The following is a 15,155-nucleotide window of genomic DNA, read 5'->3' as shown; positions in this document are numbered from 1 at the left end:
TCACGTGCTTTTGAGCATTTATGTGATGAGAGGGATATTAAGTGTTAGTTGACCACCCCATACACCCCCCCCAAATGGTTTGGCTGAGTGGATGAATAAAACCATCCAGGAGCGTGTACGCAATATGCTTAGCCATGCAGGCCTACCACAGAGCTTTTGGGCTGAGGCAGTTAGTACAGCTGTGCATGTCATAAACAGATCACCCTCTAGTGGTTTGGATTTCTAGGTTGCAGAGGAGGTATGGACTCAAAAACCTCCCTCTTATGCGCATCTCTGTGTCTTAGATGTGAGGCATTTTGCCATGTGCCCAGGGACAAGAGAAGTAAGATGGATCCTAAGAGTGTCAAATGCATTTTCCTTGGTTATGGGGATGCAGGGGAGATGGATTGCCGTCTCTGGGATCCGCAGGCGCAAAAAGTCATCCGCAGTCATGATGTAGTCTTCCTTGAAGACAAGATGCATCGGCAGCCTAAGAGAGTTTTTGAGATCTGTAGGGTCATATTTCAGGAGGAGCCGAGAGCTCTCACATAGCTAGTTGGAGAGCCTACAGCTGCAACAGCAGATACTCATGGTCAGGGTGTTGGATAGGTAGCTGGGCAGGTAGGAGAGCCGGTCTACTAGAGACATACATCCACCTAATAGATTTTAGCCCTTGATGCATCATGTCTTGGTTACAGATGCAGGAGAGCCTTTCACCTATGATGAGGCTATGTGCAGGGGTGACAATCACTCCTGGGAGAGGGCTATGCAGTCTAAGATAGACTCCTTGCATAAGAATGAGACTTGAGATTTGGTTTCCTTGCCTAGGGGAAAGAAGGCTTTGCCATGCAAGTGGGTGTACAAGCTGAAAAGTACCCCTGGGACACCCCAAGCTGGCATATAAGGCTAGATTGGTAGCAAAGGGTTTTAAGCAGGAGCATGGTGTGGACTTTGATGAGGTCTTTTCTCCTGTGGTTAAGATGACCACCCTGCGCTTAGTCTTGGATTTGGTTGCTCAGCTTGACTTGGATTTATACCAGATGGATGTCAAGATGACTTTCTTACATGGGGACTTGCATGATGAGATTTATATGGAGCAGCCTAAGGGCTTTGCAGAACCTAGCAGGGAGCACCTAGTGTGCGAATTGAAGAAAAGTCTTTATGGCTTGAAGTAGGCACCTAGGGAATGGTATCATAAGTCTAATGCCTTTATGCAGTCACAGGGCTACAGTAGGAGTGCTATGGATCCGTATCTTTACATGAAGAAATATCATGATGGTTCTTTATTGATTTTAGTACTCTATGTGGATGATATGTTGATAGCAGGGAAAGCTCATGATGAGCTAGATGCTCTTAAGGCTCAGCTCAAGAAGAGATTTGAGATGAAAGATCTGGGATAGGCCGCTCACATACTTGGTATGCGCATTAGACGTGACAGGCATCAGGGACTCCTCTACTTGTCATAGAGGGTGTACATTCATAAAGTCCTTGAGCACTTCCGCATGCAGGACGTAAAGCCTATTGGCTATCCATTGCCTTCTTATGTGAAGGTATCATAGGCTGATTGTCCGCAGATAGATGAGCAGAGGGCTGAGATGGCCAAGATTCCCTATGCATCCGCAGTGGGCCGTCTTATGTATGCCATGATAGCCACTCGTCTAGATATTGCCTTTGCAATTGGTGTTGTGTCACACTATACGGCTACACTTGGCAAGAAGCATTGGGATGCCGTGAAGGGTATCATGAGGTACCTGAAGGGCACTGTAGATATGTGCATATGCTATGGCAGCCAGGATACAAGAGTCGTGGGGTACACTAACTCTGATGATGCAGGACATGTAGATAGTAGGAAGTCCACTTCTGGCTACGTATTCACCTATGCTGGAGATGCTGTTTCTTGGATGTCTAGGGTGCAGAAATGCACGGCCCTTTCTATATAGAGGCTGAGTATGTTGCAGCCACAGAGGCTTGCAAGGAGGCCATTTGGTCGGGTCGTTTGGTTGCTGACCTTGGTATTGATGCTATCCCTACACTGCATTCGGATTCTATGAGTGCTATTTAGTTAGCCAAGAATCCAATCTTCCATGCGAAGACGAAACACATTGAGGTGAGGTATCACTTCATACATGGGGTCGTTGAGGACAAGTCTATTGATCTTGTCAAGATCTTGACTGACCAGAATCTTGCAGATCTGCTCATGAAAAGCCTCTCTATAGAGCACTTTGCCTTCCTCAGGAAGTTGATGGGTGTGGGATGAGAAGACGTCTTTCCTCATCCTGTTGTACATGTGTACATGTTGTACTGTCTTTCTTATTTTTTCTTTTCACTCCTCACTAGGGTAGATTTGCCTTTAAGTGGGAGATTGTTGAGGGTAAAGGCGCCTTCGCCTAGCCACCCGTGTATTACTACACTGACATTCACCGCCACTGCACATTGTAGATGGCAGACACATGTCACTGTCACTTTATTCTTTATTCTTTTAGTGACAATTTGAATAAAGGAAGGCCCGGTCACACACTGTGACTGTTGGAGTTCCCATTTCTTATCTCTCTCTTTCTTGCTCTTGCTCTCCCGCCATAGCTCTTGAGTGCAAGATTTGATCCTTCTCTCCTTTCATCGAGGATATCATAGTAGACCTAGAAGAGTAGAGAAGACTAGCATGTGAGGTTTTGCACTGCGAAGGGAAGTGCGAAGGTCGGGGAGTACCCCAACCCAAAGCACAAACTCCAAGTCATAAAAAAGGTGAAGGAGTGGATGAAAGAAGCCCAAGAATACCTAAAAGATGCCGAGCCCATATTGGAGGATGAGATTGATGATCTCTCAAGCATAAGCACACCGGTGTCACCTCTGTGACCAAAATTGAGAGATGTGAATGCGCCATAAGAAATGCCACATAGACAAAGCCTAAACACTACGGGCCAGCAAATCAGCCAAGGCCATTGGCCAGGAAGCATAGGGACAGAGAGCATTAAGCAACTAGCAATCTCCTCACCTCACTGATAACCACCCCTGTGATGCTAAGCCTAGGAGATTTTCTTAGGCAACATCTACCCCTATGGCAAGAGCTAAAATAGTGGATCAAAGGACCAATGGGGCAAGGTGCCTCTGACTTGTATGAACACGATGCAAAAACACACATACCAATTTTGACATTGCACTTAGTGCCAAAATTCATTCTTGTTAATGCTTTTTGAGAAGGCACTATGAGAGTGGAGTTTTGATGCCGAGAAGTGCTTAAAAATAGCTAAAAATTACGAATATCAAGGGAAAAATATTCAACATCGAAGGCGGCGGCTCCAGCTAGGTCGATTTTAAGTGTCAAGTGCTTTAAAGGCGCCCAAGCGACACTTGTTGATTTTTGATAATTTTTCAGACTTCCGTGCGAATTGTCAAGAGTTGCCGAGCAATGCAGGATGTCAAGCCGGATGCAGAGAAATTTGCAGCACTCGATTTCGACACCGGACGGGGAAATGGCCAATAAATGAGCAAGATGTGAAGGGGTGGACATTAGAGGGGCCAAATGAGTGGTGCCTTTTGGGAGCATTGGACCCCCCCCTCCCCCCCATTTATTAAGAAAAAATAGAGAAAAATGCCTAAAAAGGGGGGAAAAATGGGTTTAAAATTAGGGAAAAATGAAAAATGGGCTAAGGAAAATTATGGGAAATCATATTTATATTTATGCAATGTATAACGATGGCAAAGCACGAGGTTGGCCTCGGTTTGTCTCCCGTTTCTATGTTTTGTGCATATTTATTGTACTTTTAAAAGGGAAAAATGCATAGAAACCCTATCTAACCGGTCAATGATACAAAATACTAAGAGTTGGATAAAGAGGGGCTGAAACTCTGAAAGATAAAGGAAAGATTCGATTTATGCAAGGCACTTAGCATATAGGAACCGGTTTAAATAAAGAGGATGGTAGCATGAGCATATGGCTCGTGCCTCCTTTCAACGCAGCATGCGCTAGTAAAATTCATGGAAAGAATGTTTTATGCACTATGCACGATGCTTATCTTTCTTTTTTCTGAGCACATATTCATACATGATTTGCATTAAGAATAATAATTAAAAGGTATCAGAAAAACCTCCTGGATGCATGGCACCTGTCTTCCTTAGGTTGTGACCAATGATGAGCATGAGAGGATGTCCTAAGATGTAGGCTAGTCATTGGGTCCTAAGGGGAAAGTTGTAGTGAGGAATGGTACATCCTGGAACGTAAAATATTGGTACCTGAAGAGGAGTTTGTGTTCGTTTGTGTTATATGTTTAGCAACGCATCAAAGGGCCAATCCCTGAGATGTAGGAGAGTTGCAGAGGGGCTTCGACTATTAGTCGGTCTCTTATGTGTGTGTGACGAGGCATTATGCCTATGTACTTTGGAATCTCCCTTTGAGGAGTTTTAGGGAAATGTTGGACTATAAACGATAAACGCATGAATTAAGCTTTAGGGCAGTTTGTCCTTTAGCATTAGATTGACGCTCCTGGTCCGCGAGGCCGTGAGGGTGTTTGTGTGTCATGAGTATGAGGTCCGGCTAGTGCCATAGCCAGTGCCAGCCCATTTTAGGTCCCATTAGTGGTGCATTTGCCGGGAGCCACTTATAAGTGGTGGTTTTCAGATGTAGGATTTCTAGGGACCAAAAGGAAGTTGGTTTATGTCCTTTGACAAGGACCGTCAAGCCGAAATCCAAAAAGCAGAACATGCTGAGAGGGCTAGACGGCGGTTAGAGATCGTAAGCCATTATTCTCCTCAAAGGAGTAGCCCAGTACATATAAGAAGCAGTGGTTTTAGTCACCCAACTACTCCACATATTTCATTAGGTGCAGGAGGAAGCATAAGTTCTTCCTCTCCTCCACCAAGTCTACCCACTTCAAGTGGGGGGGTGAATTCACCCGTTCAATCTCCTATTGCTAATCCAGTTGTCACCATGGCACAGCCTATTGCAATTCTTGCACGGGCTCCGGATTTACCAGCCTTAGGAGTTCCCTTGCCCATTTTTAATGGGTTAGCGGAAGAGGATGCGGAATTTCACATTTGTGAATTTCAAAGATTGATGTTAAATTATCGCATCCAAGACGAGGGACATCTCATGATGTTCTTCAATATGACGTTAAAAGGAAGGGCTGCGGTATGGTATCACAGCATAGAGTCTGGAACCATAACCACCATTGATTAATTCTATGCATCTTTCCGAGCGGAATATGCCTCTGAAAGAGGTGGCCAATATTGGTTGTGGGTCTTGAATGTAACATGCCAAGACCCTCATGAGAATGTGAAAGCATATGCCAAGAAGCTGAAAGAAGTATTCCGTAAGTTACAAACTTACATTCCCATTCCGCCGGCTACCCAATTACAATATTTTTTGGATGGGTTGGACTTTAATATCCAAGTACAATTGAGCAGTGTAGCCTTGGCAGATATAGACACCACTATTACGCAGGTAGAGGGAGTAGAAGCACGATTACAAATGGCCTACTCCTCTCGAATGAATGGTAATGGGGGTTTAGTACCTGGCGGCAATCCATCATTGACAAATGGAAGTCAAGGGATGCATATGACTAACCCTAATGGGAGAGGGAGTGTGGTTCAGAATGTACCTTTACTGCCAGCTCCTCCTAGTGTGACTATGCCTATGGCAAGTCAAGTGGCTCCACCAAATGTTGGAGGCCACGTTTTGAATTCTAATGTTGTTCCTGTGGGTCAATAGCCAATGCCAAATCAGATTGTTAGGCCAATGGAACGACGAGTTGATGATCGAGGCTACGAGTTGAGTGCATCTAATGTCCTTGGCGAACTCAAGGATATGATGAAGCATTATACCGATATGGTTTCCGAACAATATCGACAAATAGCCGTCGACGTTAATTTCTTGAAGAAGCAACAAAATCTGATAGGGAGTTGACGCCCTGAAGAGGGTGGATCCTCTAGATTCAGTTGTAAGTGGTGTGCTGGATAGCACTTCCCCAAAAATTGTCCAAATGTGAAATGTGACATTTGTGGGAAGTCTGGCCATTTAGCCGCTACCTGTTGGAGTAAGATCAGTTCCCTCCAACAAGGGAGTAAACAACCGGGCCCTGTGAATCACAAAGCGCAAGGAAATAACTTGCAGCAAAGTGATGCACCAATGCAAATATTGCAGAGGGGAAAAACAACTATAGAAGAGTTGCCACAAGGCAATGGAGTCAGCCTTATTGAGGCTGTACGAGTCAATGATGCTGAAACCTCTAACTTAAGAGTCGTGGCAAGAGGCCAAAAGGCTAAAGAGGTTGACAAAGATAAGGAAAAACCGGTTGAGGGAAATCCTAAACAAGGGAATAAGGGGACGCAAGTCCAGAATCCTAGCATAGAAAGGGGACCGCTAAGGCCGGTTGACAGAAAATGCGACCCTAAGAAGGATGAGGAGGTGCCAAGAAAGAAGGCAAGAGCCAAGAAAGAAGCACCAAAACCGGTCCAAAGACCAAAAGAGAGGATGGTTTGGCAAGAAAAGAGAGCTTTGGCTACTTATCATGACTTTGATTTAGCAAGTTCTCTTTGCGAAGTTAAACCAGATGTGAACCTCTTGCGATTGATTAAATTATCTCCAGGAGTATGCAATGAATTTAATAAGATCCTGCATATTGGGTATATTGTAGAACCTTTGGGCATAGCACGAGTAGGGGAAGATTGGTTTGATCATGCTGAAAAGAACTGCCTTAGGGTTCTAGCTTATGTGGATGGAATATTGGTGGAACATGCCATTGTAGACACTGGATCCTCCATCAATATCATGAGTTCAGAATTGTTGGAAAGGTTGGGTCTAGGCATTCAAAAGGACAGCTCCACCCTTCTGAGAATGGCTGATGATAGTCTAAGACAACCAGAAGGTTGCGTTACTAAGGTCCATGTTACAGTGGCAAGTGTAGAATGCTTCTTGGACTTTAGGGTGATAAGATTTACAGGACATCCTAGCTATCGAGCCTTGCTAGGTAGGCCTTAGATCTTACGAACAGACTGTCAAGTCGATATACCCGCCGGTTGAGTGGTTCTAGGTAGAGGTGCTAATCGAGTAATAGTCAATGCTTACCCTGAGTCTCCTCAGAGTGAGAGTGCTCCTTTATCTTCTACTGAATTGGAAATAGCAGATGATCCATCTAGCAGTGAGACATCATCCAGTGATGAATCTAAAGAGGGGTCCACTACAGAGGATATTTATCAGATAACTCTAAATGAGCCGATAGAGCCGCAAGATAGGATAAGAGAAGGGATGTGATTGAGTTAGACCTTGGCACGCCGAATGATTCGTGGCCAATTAAATTAGGTTCCATGCTCAGTTCAGCAGAAAGGGAGGACTATGTGTCCTTGATTCAAGAATTTCGTGATATCTTTGCTTGGAGTTATGATGAGCTGAGAGGCATTCCTCCCAGCCTAGCTGTTCATACTATTCCTGTAAAAGAAGGTAGTCATCCTGTGCGTCAAAAGGTAAGGCGTATGCCTTTTGAATTGAGGGACGGGCTGTTTGAGGAGTTACAGAAGTTAAGAGAAGCTGGTTTAATCTTTCCTGTTCAGTACACGGAATGGTGTTCACCAGTTGTTATCGGGAAGAAGAAAAATAACCAGATCTGACTATGTGTAGATTTTAGGGAGCTGAATAAGCAGATGGTTAAGGATTACTACCCTTGCCATTTATTCACCACATTTTGGATCAATTAGCGGGTAGGGAAATATATTCGTTCATGGATTGCTTTGCGGGTTATAACCAGATGGCAATTGCAGAAGTGGACAAGTTGAAAACGACTTTTATTACTGTCTTTGGTACTTTTTCATACCATGTGATGGCCTTTGGTTTGTGCAATGCACCTGGATCATGGCAACGAACAGCAGACAAGACCTTTGGTGACATCTCCCCAGATGAGCTGAAAGTGTTTATCGATGACCTGAGGGCAGCTACTGTAAGGGAAAGGATGTTGATTATTTTAAGAAAGTGCTTTGAGCATTGCAGACAATTTTGTATTGCTCTTAACCCATGGAAGTGTGTCTTTGGAGTACCTTATGGGCTATTGCTAGGCCATGTGGTCAGTTCAGTAGGGATAGCAATTGACCCTGAAAAGATCAAGGTCATAGTTGCTATGAGTCCATCACACACTCCGAAAGAGGTTCATAGCTTTCTCATCGATAGGATACTATCGGAGGTTTATAAATGCCTTGGCAGAAAGAACGTTGCCATTAACGAACTTATTATCCTTTAGCTGTCTATTTGAATGGAGCGACCCTTGTAAGGTAGCTTTCGAGGATGTGAAACATGAGCTAGTAAAAGCACTAGTTTTAAAAGCACCTAAAAGAGGCAAGGTGTTCTATATATTTTTAGCAGCCACCATGCATAGTATAAGCTGCTGTTTAGCCCAAATTTGGGAGGAAAAGTGGTATCATCCGATAGCTTTTGCTAGTCGAAAATTGGGCATTTCAGAGATCAATTATACCTACATGGAGAAGTTGTGTCTTGTGATGGTCTTTGGGACTAAGAAATTCAGGCACTACATCCTCTATGAAAAGGTAGTGTTCTATACGAAGGTGGAAGGGCTTAGATTGCTTATGAACAAGCTGCAGCCGCCTAATCGTTTGGCAAAGTGGTTAATCACTTTGTAGGAGTTCGATTATGAGATTAAGAGTAAGCCACCGAGGCTGCAGGGTATTGTGGAATGCCTTGTAGATTTCGGGGAGCTAAAAGAGACTTTGGCTGAAGCAAGTGATATTGAGAAAATGTTTAAAATTGATACAGCTTCTATCCCATCTTGGTATGTTGCTATTATGCATTATCTATCAACAGGAGAGACGGGAGCTGGTTTATCAAAGTCTGAAAAGAGGAAAATCAAACAGCAAGCTTTGAAGTTTTCCTTGATCGTAGGGACACTATATCGGCAGGGTGTTGATGATATCTATCGCCAATGTGTGATGCCTGACGAGGTTCCCTTTATTTTAGAAGAGTATCATGACTCTGCATGTGGAGGGCACTTTGCAGGACGGTTGACGGCGCAAAAGCGTTACGAGCTGGATATTGGTGGCCGTCTATCTTCCAAGATTCTTTTGAGTATGTGAAGAGATGCGATACATGTCAAAGACATGACGTAGAGAGAATAGGAAACTCCCACTTACGCCTATCATGGCTATCCTTCCATTTGAGAAGTGGGGCATTGATTTTGTGGGTCCTATCACCCCATCGTCTACTACCCAAAAGAGGTGCGGGCGACGAGGTAGGACAATGTAAAAGAAACTGCAAGTTTCCTTTTAGAGCAGATTATCTGCCGTTTCGGTCTACCAAAGGAATTAGTGTCGAACCGCAGAACTCATTTTTTGAACAAAGTGATCAAAAGCTTGACAGAAGCTTGGCAAATCAAGCATAACAAAATGACCCCCTATAATCCGCAAGCAAACGGGCAAGTTGAAGGTACTAATAAGCAGCTTGTGGAGATCTTGTCTAAAATAGTCTCTGAGAAGAAACGAGACTGGGACAGGAAGTTGTATGTGGCAGTATGGGCGTATAATACCACGTTCGAGTGAGCTACCGGCCATACTCCGTTCAAATTGGTTTATGGGGAGGAGTGTGTGTTACCCCTTGAAATTGAGTTGCCAACCATACGGTTTGCAATTAACCACTCTTTGGGAGATGAGGATTCTATTTTTGAACATTTCACGACCATAGCCCACCTGGATGAGCTGAAGTTGCAGAGCTTATTACACCAGGAGGTAGCTAAACGTCGGATGAAGCAATTGCACGACCTTAGAGTGAAGAAATATACCTTTAAAAAAGGGCAATTAGTCCTCTATCACGATGCACGTAGGGAGCTGTTTCCAGGGAAGCTGGAACCTAAATGGGATGGCCCCTACAAGATTGCGAGGCTAGGAAAGAATAGGTCTACGGCTCTACTAGTTGATCTACAGGGAGTAGAGTTTTAAAAAAAGGTTAATCTTAATAAGATTAAACCTTATTATTTCTAAGTATGCTAATACAAGAGAAATGCATTGCAGGTCCATGCTGGGGATGATTTGAGACCTGCAAAAGAGCTTAAAAGCTGGTTGATGGGACGGTTAATCCCTTATTTGGAGCATCCATATCTGGAGCAGAGATACCATTAGGGGAAACTCATCTGGTGGAGCAAAGGATACAAAGTGATTGAGCAAGAAGACAGAACCTTTGTGTGGGAGATCAAAGTCTTCTGCCATCACTGCTTGCGACTGTTGACAAGTATCCCTGTTGAGTTCAATGAAGAAGGTGGGATGGAGTCGTCAGTTCATCCTCTCAACATGTTAAACTTTGACTATCATAATTACGAATAGAGAAGTTCATGATGGCAGGCTGTGTAAACCCATTGTGGACGTATACATTATATTTTGATGGAGCATCCAAGGGCCCTAATAAAAAAGGGAGTGTTGGAGTAGTAATCTGAGATCCTCGACGTAGAGGACGATGAAGTTAGCTGCTTATCTCGGGGTAGGATTCACTAACAATATGGCGGAGTATAAAGCCTTGATTATGGGACTGCATATTGCCAAACAAGGTGGTATTCGTCGGTTGTTAGTAAAAGGGGATTCCCAGTTGATCCTGAATCAGCTAGATGGGACATACATAGTGCGGAATCCCATTCTCTGTATGTATCATCGAACTGTGATGACCCTACTTGAGGAGTTTGAGGGAGTGTCTTTTCAGCTGATTCCACGTTACTGGAATCAGTTTGCGGATTCATTGGAAAATCTTACTTATGAGGAAGACCTCTTCTTCAATTGTGGTCCTAGCTTGGATATTGTGATCAATGATGAAATAGGACCCGGTCGCTTGTGGGGAATGTTATCAGAACATGCAATATATGGCAGACGATGGCTGATATGGGTGATGCAAAGAGTAGTTGAGACCAATCTACCGTTATTATCCTGGACCCATAGGCTGATTAGACAATATATTATGCGTATATCTCTTGCTATCTATGTAGGAGGGATGGGTCATAACCTTATGCATTTAGTTTAGGGCTATGAGCCCTGTGTTTTCCTCCTTGGAAAGGAGTCTATTATTGTATATCTGGATCTTTCAAGGAGGGATGTGTAGGTGCTATTCTGTTTGATTTCCTTAGGCCAAGAGGGCCCGTTTTGCGAGTTTTTGTAATGTTTTATTTCGTAAGGCCAAGAGGGCCGATTAAGTTTTGTGGTGAAGTGCTTTATTTCATTAGGCCAAGAGGGCCAGTGCAGGTGCAATTAATGGTTTCTTGTTTTAGTTTTGTGATAGACAGGTTCGAAGAAGAGCTTGGAAGGAGCCTTTGCTGCATGGAAGTTTCTCGTGGCCCTATCCAGGTGATATCTCTCCTTTATGAGTACCGTGTTTTATGATATATGTGTTTGTGTACTTGTTAAGGGGGTTTTCTTTTCTTGTTGGGGACCGGCGTCCAAGGCATGAAGTCCCAGGTTTAGGTTATGTATGTTTGAGGGAGGTCTGAGTAGTTGTTGCCTCCTATAAAGACATTGTCAGACATTGAAAGACCTATTTTTGAAGGGAGTTCTAGTGACCCTATTCTGCTAGCCTGCTAGGAAGCCGTTCTAGGAGTTCTTGTTAGTTGTGAGGCAATTAGAGAAGCCTGCCGAAGGAAAAATAATGATGATAGAATGAAAGAAACCCTGAATATCTTAAAGACAATAAATATATACAAAGGTGTGTAAAAAGGGGTTCTAACCCCTATAAAAGTAGAAAAGAAAAGAAAACAAAAATTTATAAGCAATTGATCATCGCCTTGTGAAGGCCTCATAGGTTCCTGGGGACGAGTCAGACTCGGGGGCCGATGCCTTGTCTTCCTAGGGGCGGCATCTTGCTGGAAAAGAAGAAATTTAAGGAAAGTTGGAGCGAAAATAAAGTGAGCGTCAGAAAAGGATTAAGTGTCGCCTTGCGAGGGCTTGGTAGGTTCTTGGGTACCGAGACAAGTCCTGAGGCCGATGCCTTGTTCTCCCTGGGTCACTATGCTCAGCTCCCTCCTTTTTACATGCCCGAGTGTGTCAATAAAATAAAACCCCGAAAGAAGAAATGTGTTGAAAGAAAATACTTCTTGATCGGGCTATAGGAGTCCTTGCCTAGTAGGAACTCCTGGTTGTGTTGTCCTTAATTAGGTAGGTAGTTCAGACAACCACTTAGGGCAACCTCTTTGATAGTTCTTTTTTGTTTGGCCGTGTTGGAGCAATCGGTTAGTAACTAGCTTCGGACCTTCAATCAGATTATGCTAGGCCTACTCCTTGTGGATGTCATGCCTTGGTTTTGTTAGGGGGTAGGGTGAGCATTGTGCTGTGTTTAGTATATATCTATTTTGTATCAATTTGATGCTTCCTTTGGTTGTTTTTGTGCAGATTTATTGCGGGATTCGAGGGGCTGAGTCGCCCTATCCCGTGGTCGCCAATAAGAGTGGATTTTTGATGCCGAGAAGTGCTTAAAAATAGCTAAAAATTACGAATATCAAGGGAAAAATATTCAACATCAAAGGCGGTGGCTCCAGCTAGGACGATTTTAAGCGTCAAGTGCTTTAAAGGCGCCCGAGTGACACTTGTTGATTTTTAATAATTTTTCAGACTGTCATGTGGATTGTTAGGAGTTGCTGGCCAATGTGGGATGTCAAGCCGGACGCGCATAAATTTACAGCACTCTATTTGGACACCGAACGGGGAAATGGCCAACAAATGAGCAAGATGCGAAGGGGTGGACATTAGAGGGGCCAAATGAGTGGTGCCTTTTGGGAGCATTGGACCCCCCCAAAATTTTATGAGGCAAGAATGAAAAAACGTGAAGAAGGGAAGCATGGAGATGGCATCTGATGGCGCCGAAAAATGCGCCATGATGTTGATGGATGGATCATGCTGCCTACACACAACCCCCCCATTTGACAATGGCCCTTGCCTACCTCCTTTATGCTAACTCTATCGCCGCCCTTCGCTCCTCAAATGATGGCGTGGATGAAGATATCTGATTTTAGTCTTTCTCTCTCCTCCCTCTCTCTCCCTTATAAGGGGTTGTTCTTGTGTGGAAGAAGACAATGAAGAATGGTGGAGGAAAGCTTGTCCGGATGAAACCGGATTGCTTCACGATGGATGAAGACATGAAGAGTGCTGTTTTTGAAGATGCTGAGCATTAAATGCATGCTGGAAATCAGTCCCGTAATCAAGACCAAGAAATCGGGATCTGAAAATAAGCGGTAATGCTATTTTTATAAGGAAAAATGATCTTTTTATGCTATTTGCTTTATGAAATCTTGTTCATATGGGATGAAAGTTCTCTAGGACATTTTTTGCCATGAGTTTCAACTGTTTGCAACCTGAAAATCAGAAAATATAAGGCTACATGGCCGGAATTAGTGTTAAAATACATGAAAAACACGCGTTTTAAGGGTAAAATTGGATTTTTTGCTATATAATTGAGAAATATGATATGTCATACCAACTAAATCTGAGTTTTTGCTATCAATGAACCTAAGGGCCACAACCCACAATCAATTTTCATTTTCAGTCATTATTTATTAAAGAAAAATAGAGAAAAATACCCAAAAAGGAGAAAAAATGGGTTTAAAATTAGGGAAAAATGAAAAATGGGTTGAGGAAAATTATGGGAAATTATATTTATGCTTGTGCAATGTATAACGATGGCAAAGCATGAGGTTGACCTCGGTTTGTCCCCCATTTCTATGTTTTGTGCGTATTTATTGTACTTTTAAAAGGGGAAAATGCATAGAAACCCTATTTAACCGGTCAATGATACAAAATACTAAGAGTTGGATGAAGAGGGGCTGAAACATTGAAAGATAAAGGAAAGATTTGATTTATGCATTGCACTTGGCATATAGGAACCGGTTTAAATAAAGAGAATGGTAGCATGAGCATATGGCTCGGTGCCTCCTTTCAACGCAGCATACGCTAGTAAAATTCATGGAAAGAATGTTTTATGCACTATGCACGATGCTGATCTTTCTTTTGTTTGAGCACATAGTCATACATGATTTGCATTAAGCATAATAATTAAAAGGTATCAGAAAAACCTCCTGGATGCATGGCACCTGTCTTCCTTAGGTTGTGACCAACGATGAGCGTGAGAGGATGTCCTAAGCTGTAGGTTAGTCGTTGGGTCCTAAGGGGAAAGTTGTAGTGAGGAATGGTAGATCCTGGAACGTAAAATAGTGGTACCTTGAGAGGAGTTTGTGTTCGTTTGTGTTATATATTTAGCAGCGCATCAAAGGGCCAATACCTGAGATATAGGAGAGCTGCAGTGGGGCTCCGACTATTAGTCCGTGGAGTACCTCCTATGTGTGTGTGACGAGGCGTTATGCCTATGTACTTTGGGATCTCCCTTTGAGGAGTTTTAGGGAAATGTTGGACTATAAACGATAAATGCATGAATTAAGCTTTAGGGCAATTTGTCCTTTAGCATTAGATTGACGCTCCTGGTCCGCGAGGCCGTGAGGGTGTTTGTGTGTCATGAGTATGAGGTCCGGCTAGTGCCATAGCCAGTGCCAGCCCATTTTAGGTCCCATCACACTAAAACACATGTTGTATTGCTGGTTTTAGCTCTATGTGACACCACAAGGAAAGAAATTGTGGACATAGGAGCGGGAGTTAGTGTGCTGAGCCATATAGTGCTCTAAACCTGGGGTAACCCACCAGCCAAGATGGCCAGGTTTAATGTCACTCTGGCTAATGGAACGAAAGTGAAGCCATTTTGTGTGTTAAAGAATGAGCCAGTAAAAATCACAGGAGTTCAATTCTCAGTTGATTTTATAGTCATGAAGGGAGTGGACTATGATACCCTGTTAGGATGACCCTGGATGCGCAATGCAAGAGTCATAGAAGACTGAGACAATGGTCTAATCTTCCTAGGAAATAAAACAAAAGTAGTAAGAGTAGAAATGAACACCTGGAAGACCACACCAATCAACCTAGATGCCATCTCCACTATACTGAAGGGTTACGGCCATAATAGAAAATATTGCGGGCCACTGACTAAGTATATCCCTTGCCTTGAGGACAAGCGATACTGGATGCATGTCCTTGCTATAATCAACCTGCTATTCTCAGACAATGAGAAATGCGAGAAAGTTGCTAAAACAGTTGGCAAGACCCAAGAAGAGCCCTAAGTGGCAATCCACATGATGGCTAGGAGCGCGCAGAGAGGACCCAACCCGGTCATATTC

This window comes from Lygodium microphyllum, chromosome 14, assembly GCF_053477565.2.
Source record: "Lygodium microphyllum isolate KBCC chromosome 14, Lygodium_microphyllum_v1.1.10, whole genome shotgun sequence".
Lineage (NCBI taxonomy): Eukaryota > Viridiplantae > Streptophyta > Polypodiopsida > Schizaeales > Lygodiaceae > Lygodium > Lygodium microphyllum.
Note: the sequence above shows the minus strand (reverse complement) of the source record.